We start from the raw sequence: 9,642 nt of genomic DNA, 5'->3' as shown, positions 1-9,642 counted from the left end.
TCTGTCGCCTTATTCTACGTGACCCGCACTGAGTTCCTTAGGCGTCCCTTGATCCCTGTCTGACTTCCAAGGAGGAAGTCCGGAGCTCCCGGATGGTCGAGCCCTTGCCCGCGCGGCCAGCAGGCGGCATCCGGCAGCCTCGAGGGCGGCTGGGTGGCTGTGGCGGGGGGCGGGGAGGGGAGGCTGCTCCGAGAGTGTTCCGCTCCCTGTCCCGCTTGCGGCATCATTGCGTCACCTCAGCCATTTGCCTATTTCCTGCGCATTATCTCTACGTGAGAAGCAACACGAAACCACTTATTTTGTGTATAAGATGGGGACTTCAGGAATCCGCATCCTTCCGACTCCGTGTGGAAATGGTCGGCACTGGGTGGTGGTGGTGGTGGGGTCAAAGAGGGAAGGAAGCCTATTCTCAGGCCCAGAGGGGTCGGACCCGCGCGGCCTCTCCCAGCCGCTCATCTGGAGCAGCGAGTTCGCGCAGCTTCTCCAGGGTGTGCAGACCCCACAGTGCCCCCGCTCGGCCCACGCGTGTGGGGAGCCGAGGTCCCTGCGACCTGGCCAGCGCACACTTCATGTTTTTGAAGAGGTGGTGTCAGCTGGTGCAACAAAAGTAGCCCAGAAGAAAAGCAAAAACCACCTGTTGGCCCACTGCTCCAGGCAATTGTTGATCTAAAATTAGGCCTCCTGCTGAATAAAGGACCCCCAGGATTTAGATTTTTTTAAAAAAATTATAAAATCAACAAATCTTTTTCTTTAAAAATAGGTGAAAAATGTCCACCCTTCTCTCCTGGGGGAATTACTAACAGTTTGTTCTTTTTCTTTCCAGACTCTACCAGGAGCATGCACAAACATATATGCATAGTCTATATTTTACAAAAATGAGATTAAACTGTACATATTGTTCTGTAATTTACTTCCCCTCCCCTTAAACTTATCAAGGTCAGGCTTCCATGTTGGGGCATAGGAATGGATCTCATTCTAGGCTGGCTGACTGAAGAGGAGTCCATGGTCTGGATGTACCACTATTTAGTCATATTTCAGCCAGCGGGTGGCATTGGTTGAAGAGACAATTCCAGAGCTTAGATGGGCTCCCAGAGCCCTGCAGGAATTGCAGAGCAGTTTGAGTTCATGGTAATCACAGATGCTAAGATGCTGCCCCTTGGACCCAGAGAGGTGGAGGTCCTCTGTGGAGCCTTCTGGGTGATGCCATCTGGGTGGGGTGGGGCGCCCTCTCCTTGGCTAATTCCAGATGCTGCGCAGCACCTGATTGTGGCTGGTGTTTATAAGGACACACTGACACCTAGGGTGGGATTTTCCAGGAGTTGGGAGGTGGGGTGGGGTCCCTTTTGTGGCCATGAATCCACAAATGTCAAAAGCCCATGGAGAGTAAGGTGCTTCACCTGATTTGACCACATGTGAGTGCTTCAACCAGGGTCCTGTCACTATCGAGGAGGGTTTATTGACGAAGGGTCTGTTTACAAAGGCGAGGGTGAGGGGTAGGGAAGGGCGGTAACCAGTTGCTAGCAGAGCAGAGGAGCTGTTACCATCCCTGAGTCCGGGACATGAGGGGAGGGAGGGATTGCTGAAGCTCCGAAGGGCAGAGACATTTAGAGAAGACCACCTGAGGGGAGGGGCAGAGCCAGCCCCAGGTGTCTCCACAGATGGGGAGCCAGGAAAAAAGCATGTTCACAAGAAACCAGAATACTCCCCAGACATGTCTAAGCGTCACAAAAGTGATACATAAATGAGTGCCATGTGAATCCAGCAGAGGAGCTGTCCACATATGGCCTTGGTGATCAAAGAAGCTTTCATGGGTGAGGTGGCATTTGAGCCAGACTTTGAAAGGTGCCTGGGATTGTAAGCAATGCGGAGGGTAATGACCAGAGAGCATGTCACGGACAGGGAAGAGCGTTAGCAAAGGTGCCGAGGGAGGAAAGGGTGACGCCCACTGGGAAGAGTGTTGGCTCTGCTGTTGAGAGAACTGAAAGGCGGGCTGGCTGAAGCTAGATCCAGGGAGATTAATAACACAAATTAAATTTGTTGAATTCTTACCATGTGCTAGGCACTGTGCTAAGTCTCTTCTGTTACATCATTTATTTCTCAATACATTAGGAAGTGGGCATTCTCATCATTCTTGCTTTGCAGCTAGGAAAACAGACATTTAGGGAAGTCAAGTAATTTGTCAAGGTGCCCCAGCTGGTAGGTGGTGGGGCTGGCATCTGCATTCCAAAGCCTGCATCCCTATCCATGTAATAGCCTAACTTGGATTTCAACCTAAGGAGTCTGGGCCTTTTTGGGAGGCAGTAGGGAGCCATTGAAAGTTTAGAATGAGTGGGAGATAAAGGAATGTACTCTCAGACATAACTCTGGCAACAGGGAAATTGTGGGGTGAGGAGAGACAGGAAGCAGGGAGATGAGTTGGAGAATCATTGCCATCACCTGGGAGAGGGAGAATAAGGATCAGGACTAGGGCAGTTAAAGTGAGAATGAGGAAGAGACAGGTGGGAAGAGGCCTTTGAGAGAAATTAGCATCAGATATCTAACTGTCTTATCTGGTTAAACTTTTCCTATGTACCATATTTACATTAGGCAGGAAAGGGATCTGTGCCAGAGGTGCTAGATACCTGTACCTATCGGGAATGCTTTCTGTGGAAAGGAGCAGAATATCCAATCAACCACAAGGCATAAATCCTAAGGGCCTTTATTATCTGACTTAAAAGAACCTGGAGCTGGGTAGTTTCTGGGTTGGTCCAGTAGCTCAATGACATCATTGAGGACTCAGGCCCTTTCTGTCTTTTCCCTCCATCCATACTTGACTGATTCACCTTTATTCCCATGCTGTCGCCTCATGTCTTCAAAATGGTTGCCAACAATTCAGATACTCTTCCACAACCAAGCAAGAAGGAGAGGGAAGCAGAAGCACCAGCAGTTCTCCCTCCGTGAAGAAAGCAGAGGCCTTCCCGTGAGCCTCCGGCATAATTCCCTTTATGTCTCAGCCAGCATTGGGTAACATACCCCTATCTGTAAGGGAGGCTGGGAAAGAAACCCATTTACAGCTTCTATAAGAGGAGGTTCACAATGGCCACGGGGTTATCCAGCCCACGGTGACTACCCCAAGTCCAGAGGCAGCATCTTCTTCAGGTCTTGTTTCATATTCAAGGAAGAAATGAAATGGAACATATACATTTGTCGGGTCTGGAAAGTGACAAACTCCTGGGGCCTCTGGAACTGAGTTATTACTGCTCGCTGATGGCTCCGCCATCCTGCTGATTCACACTTTACGAGTCATCAGCTACACCTCCGCAGAACGCCACCGGAAAGTTGAAGTTACTTTCTTTTTAACAAATGCTCAGAGGATATTCATAAAGCTTGGAGACTTGAAGACCATGAATATGGATGAAAAATAATATGAAGGTACTTGACGTGAAAGCTTTCACTGTCTGGACTGCCCTAAGACTTTTGTTTATCATGTTAATTCAGATGACTACTCGTCGCTGTATAGATCATTACAGATTTATAGCATATAAAAATGGAAGGAGCTGTGAGAACTTCGTCAATGGAGAAATGAAACTACAAAGCAAAACAAAACAAAACAACCAAGTTGTCAGCCAGTTATTTTATCTTTTACAGCAAAATTACTTTATGGCCAATTAGTTAGGCAGTGAAAATGCTTTTGGCAAAGATGCTTGCGGTGAAACTACCGGATGGATGTGAGGGAGGGAGTCGGAGTCGCCTACTTTGTCTCAAACTCCCAAATGCAGAGCCTTGGCCGTTTTAAGGTAGTTTCACCAGCATGGGTTTCCTGATCTGCCCCATAGTTGGGGACCTTGGGCAGCTGTTGGCATTTGCCACTGCACGTCTAGTCACCCTCCCCCGAGGGCCAGAGGTTAGAGTGTCTGCTGTGTGCTCCTTGCAGTTTAGAGCGTCAGAACTTGGAATCCTGGGGGCATAAGCTTTCAAAGTCATAGTCATGCTGGGTCACGCCAAACCTCAGCAGGCCCAGGATCCTGTGGCCAAGTCCCCAAAGGAGCAGGCCACAGGAGGGCGAGTGTATTCCAGAATCCCACCTGTATGAGTTTGCTAGGGCTGTCAAAACATGGTGCCACAAACTGAGTGGCTTAAACAACAGAAATGTGTTGTCTCGCAGTTCTAGAGGCTGGAAGTCTGAGATCAAGGTATCGGTAGAGTTGGTTCCTTCTGAGGACCACGAGGGAGACTGTTCTATGTCTCTCCTCTGGGTCTGATGGTTTACTGGCAATCTGTGGTGTTTCTTGGCTTGTAGATGCGTCACCCCGATCTCTGCCCTCCTCTTCACATGGCTTTCTCCTGTGTGTGTCCAAATTTCCCCCTTTTATGAGGACACCAGTTATATTCAATTAGAGCCCACTCTAATAACTTCATTTTAACTTGATTACCTCGGTAAAGACTCCATCGCCAAATAAGATCACTTTCTGAGGTTCTGGGGTGCTATGGTCTGAATGTTTGTGTCCCCCACAAAATTCCTATGTTGAAATCCTAATTCCCAAGGTGATAGTATTAGGAGATGGGGCCTTTGGAAGGTGATTAGGTCATGAGGGTGGAGCTCTCATGATGGGATTTGTGCCCTTATAAAAGAGACCCCAGGAACTGCCTAGCCCCCCTTCCACCACATGAGGCTACAATGAGAAGTCTGCAACCTGGAAGAGGGCCCTCACCAGGATGTGACCATGCTGACACCCTGATCTTGGACTTCCCAGCCTCCGGAACAGTGAGAAATAAATTTCTGTTGTTTATAAGCTATCCAGTCTGAAATATTTTGTTCTAGCAGCCCAAACAGACTAAGACTTGAAGGTTAGAACTTCAACATGTGAATTTAGGGTGGACACGATTCAACCCATCACACCACTTTAAAGTTATCCATGGCCTCCTCCTCTTAGGAACCATGGAGGGCTCCAATAGTCCTGAATTTGGCCTGGCACTTCTGGAATACCATTTATAATAACATCCCTTTTCCTATTCCAGTGCCTTCTGCCTGGATTGCTTCTCCCTAGCTCTTTTCCCCGCTGGATATGTCTCTTCCTTCAGGGGGTCAGCTTAAATGTCACCTCCTCCAAGAAGCCCTCTTTGACTGCCTCATTTAAAGTAGATCTGGCCTCTTATTCCTTAGTTTAGCTCCTCCTTTGTTCTCTACATAGCACTCATCACATTTGTAGTGACACATTTCTTTGTCCTTCTTTACAGATGTGAGCTCCATGGGGGCAGAGGCCACATGTGCCTTATTCACCAGTGTATCCCCAGAGCCTAGTGTGGGGACTGGTACCTCATAAACATGGTTGTTTAATGAGTGATTATATCTGATCTTCAATACAGTGCCAGGAGGTAAGGAGGGCAGGTGTTATCCTCGTTTTTGGAGGGGGCAATGGAACTGACTTACCCAGTCACAACGCTTGTGGTGGGGGGACCGGGGTTCAGATCCAGCTCTCCTGGCCACAGGTCAGGCCCACCCACCACACCGTGCTGCCCAAGGTTTAGAAGGCCCGGTGGGGGATTCACTCCTTCCTTTGCCTCTGCCTTCAGGCACCCACAGCACTTCTCAGAATCATCTGCACAGCTTTCTAAAAATACAGGGTTCCAGTCCCCACCTGAGACTTTCTAGATAAGGCCTCTTGGTATGGAACCGTGTACTTGAGACATGGGTTTTGGGAACCAATTCAAAAAAAGTATTGATATAGTGGACATGTTAAAAACACAAATCTTGGGGCTGGCCTGGTATCGTAGTGGTTAAGTCTGCACACTGCACTTCTGTGGCCTGGGGCTCACCGGTTCAGATTCCAGGGGCGGACCGACACACCACTCATCAAACCATGCTGTGGTGGCATCCCACATACAAAATGGAGGGAGATTGGCACAGATCTTAGCTCAGGGCCAATCTTCCTCACCAAAAACCCCACAAAAACAAGACAAAAAAACAAATCTCGCTAGGAGACACATCCTTATTTGTTGAACCAGAATTCTGGTAGTGAATTAGTTTAGATCGAGGAGGAGGCTTCTCAGGTGCCTTGTATGTGTAAGGTACAGTCCTCTTCGAGCATTTGCTCTGTCCAACTTCTGACAAGAGATGAGAGCTCTACCATGGTGAAGAGAGCCCCACAGAGGCCTCAGCACATCCACACTCTCTCCAGGTCCCACGGGGCACCTAGTGGGCCTGGGCTGGTGCACACAGTGGGAGCTTGGTCCTGCCACCCTTGGTATTTAAAGGTAGCATGAGTGATGGCAGTCATGTCCTTTCATGAGATGCCTGCTCTGTGCCAAGCACACACATCTCCAACACCCATGACAGTCCCGCAAGGCTGACATTGCTATCCCAGTTTCACAGGGGAAGAAACTGAAGCTCAGAGATGTCATTTACCCAAAATCAGTGAATGGCTCTGGGATTTGAATCTAGGTCTATTTGGTTCCAGAGCCGTTTTCTGTCACATTTTCTTCACCACACAGTTGACATACTAATAATGACAAATAACAACAATAATAGTAATAACTATTGCTGCATTTTATTGAAAGTTGACTACATGCCAAATAGCCTAGAACTTTACAGATAGATAGTAACTCTGTGAGGTAGGAACTATGATTACCCCCCACTTCCTGATGGAAAGAGCTACCAAGTGTTTGTGGCCGTTTGCAATCTACCTACTCTAGATTTTATAGGTCAGGAAACTGAATCACAGAGAGCCTAGCCAGCTTGCCCCAGATCACGTGGCTTGTAAGCAGTGGCAAAGTTGAGGATTAGCTTTGTATTCCAAAACCTGTATTCCTTCCCCACTAAACTGTGCTACCTCTCCAGAAGCGTGTGCTCCCCAACATGGCGATGGGTTGTCCTGAACTGCGCTCTCTCCGTCCTTGTTGCTTTGTGTTTGCCAGTACCCTTTGATGCCCAGACAGCTGGTCTCCTGGCACACATTGCACAAAAAGACTAGCTTTGAGTCAAAGCCCAAGCCCATGGTGGGTCTCCCAAGCAAACTCATGCCCTCTGTGGATGCTGACCAAATGAGGTCCGCAATTCTATTAGATGTAATTCCTTCCTTCCTCCCTTCTCCCTTTCTTCCTTCCCTCCCGCCCGCCTGCCTGCTAACATTTATTGCCATCTTTCTTCCTTTGCTACTGGTCATTTTCCACTTGAATGGAAGGATGGGGGATGCTTTGGCGGCTTGAATGAATGCCCTCCTAAATACACGACTGCATGAGCTATTTGTCAGGACATTACGACTCAGGGGCTCATTATGCTAATCAAGAGGTAATGACACTCTGGGACTGCAGCTAAAGCCTGAATAGAAATCAGCCTGCCTGGATTAAGAGAGAAAAGATCACAGTAAGAATGTATTTGTCAGTTTCAATTTCTCATGCTTACTGTCAAAGTAGTTCAGATGTGTCTTAGTGGATCCTTTCATTAAGGGTGATTTGGTCTTGAGTTCACTTAATACTCATCAAAGAATACTCATCACCCTTTCCCCATGGTCAGCATACCTGCTCAGAGAACAGTAGCTCATTAGGCCCTTTTTCAACTGCAAACCAGACTCAGTGAGCAGGCCAACTGCCTGATCCCTGCAGCTGATGGAAGAGACCCTAAAAGAGGCAAACACAGCTTTGCACATAATGACAAGGCTGGCCTCTGTACTTGATTGCAGCCTGTCACTCTGGGACAGCCCAAGAACTGCCCAAGTTACAGAACTCTGGCTATAGCTGTGCCAGCTGTGACTTGGAGAAGATTGAGGGTTTCCCACTGGCTGGTCACGTTGCAAAATAAAACACACTATTCCAGTGGGTGAGAGACTCTGAAACACGTGTAGAGTCCAAGACCCTCAGAATGGCTGCTGAGGGGTCCAATCCCTGCATTTAACAGTTTAGGTTACTGAGATCCAGAGAGGGTGTGGGGCATATCCCAGGCCATGTAGCCTGTGTTAGTGGTACAGCAGGGACACACTTCGGTGATTTTGTTTCAATTCTGCTTTATTTATTTTTTTAATAAATAATTAATCTTATTGTTAAAACAAACATCTCATTGTTAGATGATACATAAAAGTATAAGAAAGAAATGGAAAAATATAAGTGATTTCTCAGCTCTGCAGACAGGTTACTGAGTTTAAGCAGGATCAGGCTTGTTTCAGACACCATTAAGAATAAACTAGCCAGGGGGCCTGCCCCGTGGCTTAGTGGTTAAGTGCACGTGCTCCGCTACTGGTGCCCTGGGTTCGGATTCCGGGCGCGCACCGACGCACCGCTTGTCTGGCCATGCTGAGGTGGCGTCCCACATACAGCAACTAGAAGGATGTGCAACTATGACATACAACTATCTACTGGGGCTTTGGAGAGAAAAAGGGAAAAAAAGGAGGAGCATTGGCCATAGATGTTAGCTCAGGGCCAGTCTTCCTCAGCAAAAAGAGGAGGATTGGCATGGATGTTAGCTCAGGGCTGATCTTCCTCACAAAAAATAAAAAAAATAAATAAAATAAAAAAATAAAAAAAAAAGAATAAACTAGCCAGTGGGCGTAGAACCACTGTCAGGCAATTCAATAGCAAATATCCACTGATTTATGGGTTTTCTTTCAAAAAAATTTATTGAAAACACACACCCACCCACCCAGCTTTTACAACGACAGCTGGTCAGTGGGATACACTTCCACTGAAGCTTCTTTAGGGCAAAGATGTTGATTTATATCGGGTGGCACTATTTGGGCCGTCATGGAGTGCTGTGCTGGACTGTAGGATTCCGGGAAGCGTAGAGAAAGGAAAGGGCAGAGTGGGACTCACATATATTGAGTTTCCACTATGTAAGAGTGCCTATTAGGTGTTTATCTTCACAATAACCTTCAAGAGGTGGATACTAGTGTATGTGTTTGCCATAGACTGATTATTTGTGTCCCCTCCCTAAATTGGTATGTTGAAAACTAACCCCCAATGTGATGGTGTTTGGACATGGGGCTTTTGGGGGATGATTAGGTCATGAAGGTGGAGCCCTCATGAATAGGATTAGTGCCCTTATAAAAGAGACCCCAGAGAACCCCTTTGCCCCTTCTATTATGTAATGACACAGCAAGAAGACGGCCATCTATGAATCAGGAAGCTGGCTCTCGCCAGACACCAAATCTTCCAGCATCCTGATCTTGGACTTCCCAGCTTCCAGAACAATGAGAAATAAATTCTATTGTTTGTAAGCCACCTAGTCTATGGTATTTTGCTATAGCATCACGAACAGACTAAGGCAGTGTTTAATATGAAGAAACTTAGATGCCAAGAAGGGAATTTAACTTGTCCGAGAACCACAACGATAAGCTCCTAGCAGGAATGGTCTGGCTGGGGGCAGTGTGGGGGTAAGTGAGTGCTACTTTCTTTCAATCTCTGTGTCCCTCAGCTCAAGCTTAAAATTACAGGGACGGGGCATCTGATGGATTCAGTTTTGTTCCCTTGGACAGAGAGGGCAAGGAACCTGATTGTAGTTCCATCAGTCTGGAACCAAGGAGAAAGAGCTAATTCCTCCAAAGGAAGTGGGAGTGCCATCAGAAAGGGGGAATGGAGGCTGGGCAGCCCCAAACACAAATGTTCTAGAATAATCTTCTCACTATGAAGAGTGCTTACCTCTCTCAGATGCTTCACTCACTCACTCATTCACAT

Source organism: Diceros bicornis, chromosome 6 (genome assembly GCF_020826845.1).
Source record: "Diceros bicornis minor isolate mBicDic1 chromosome 6, mDicBic1.mat.cur, whole genome shotgun sequence".
NCBI lineage: Eukaryota > Metazoa > Chordata > Mammalia > Perissodactyla > Rhinocerotidae > Diceros > Diceros bicornis.
This window is presented reverse-complemented; position numbering follows the sequence as displayed.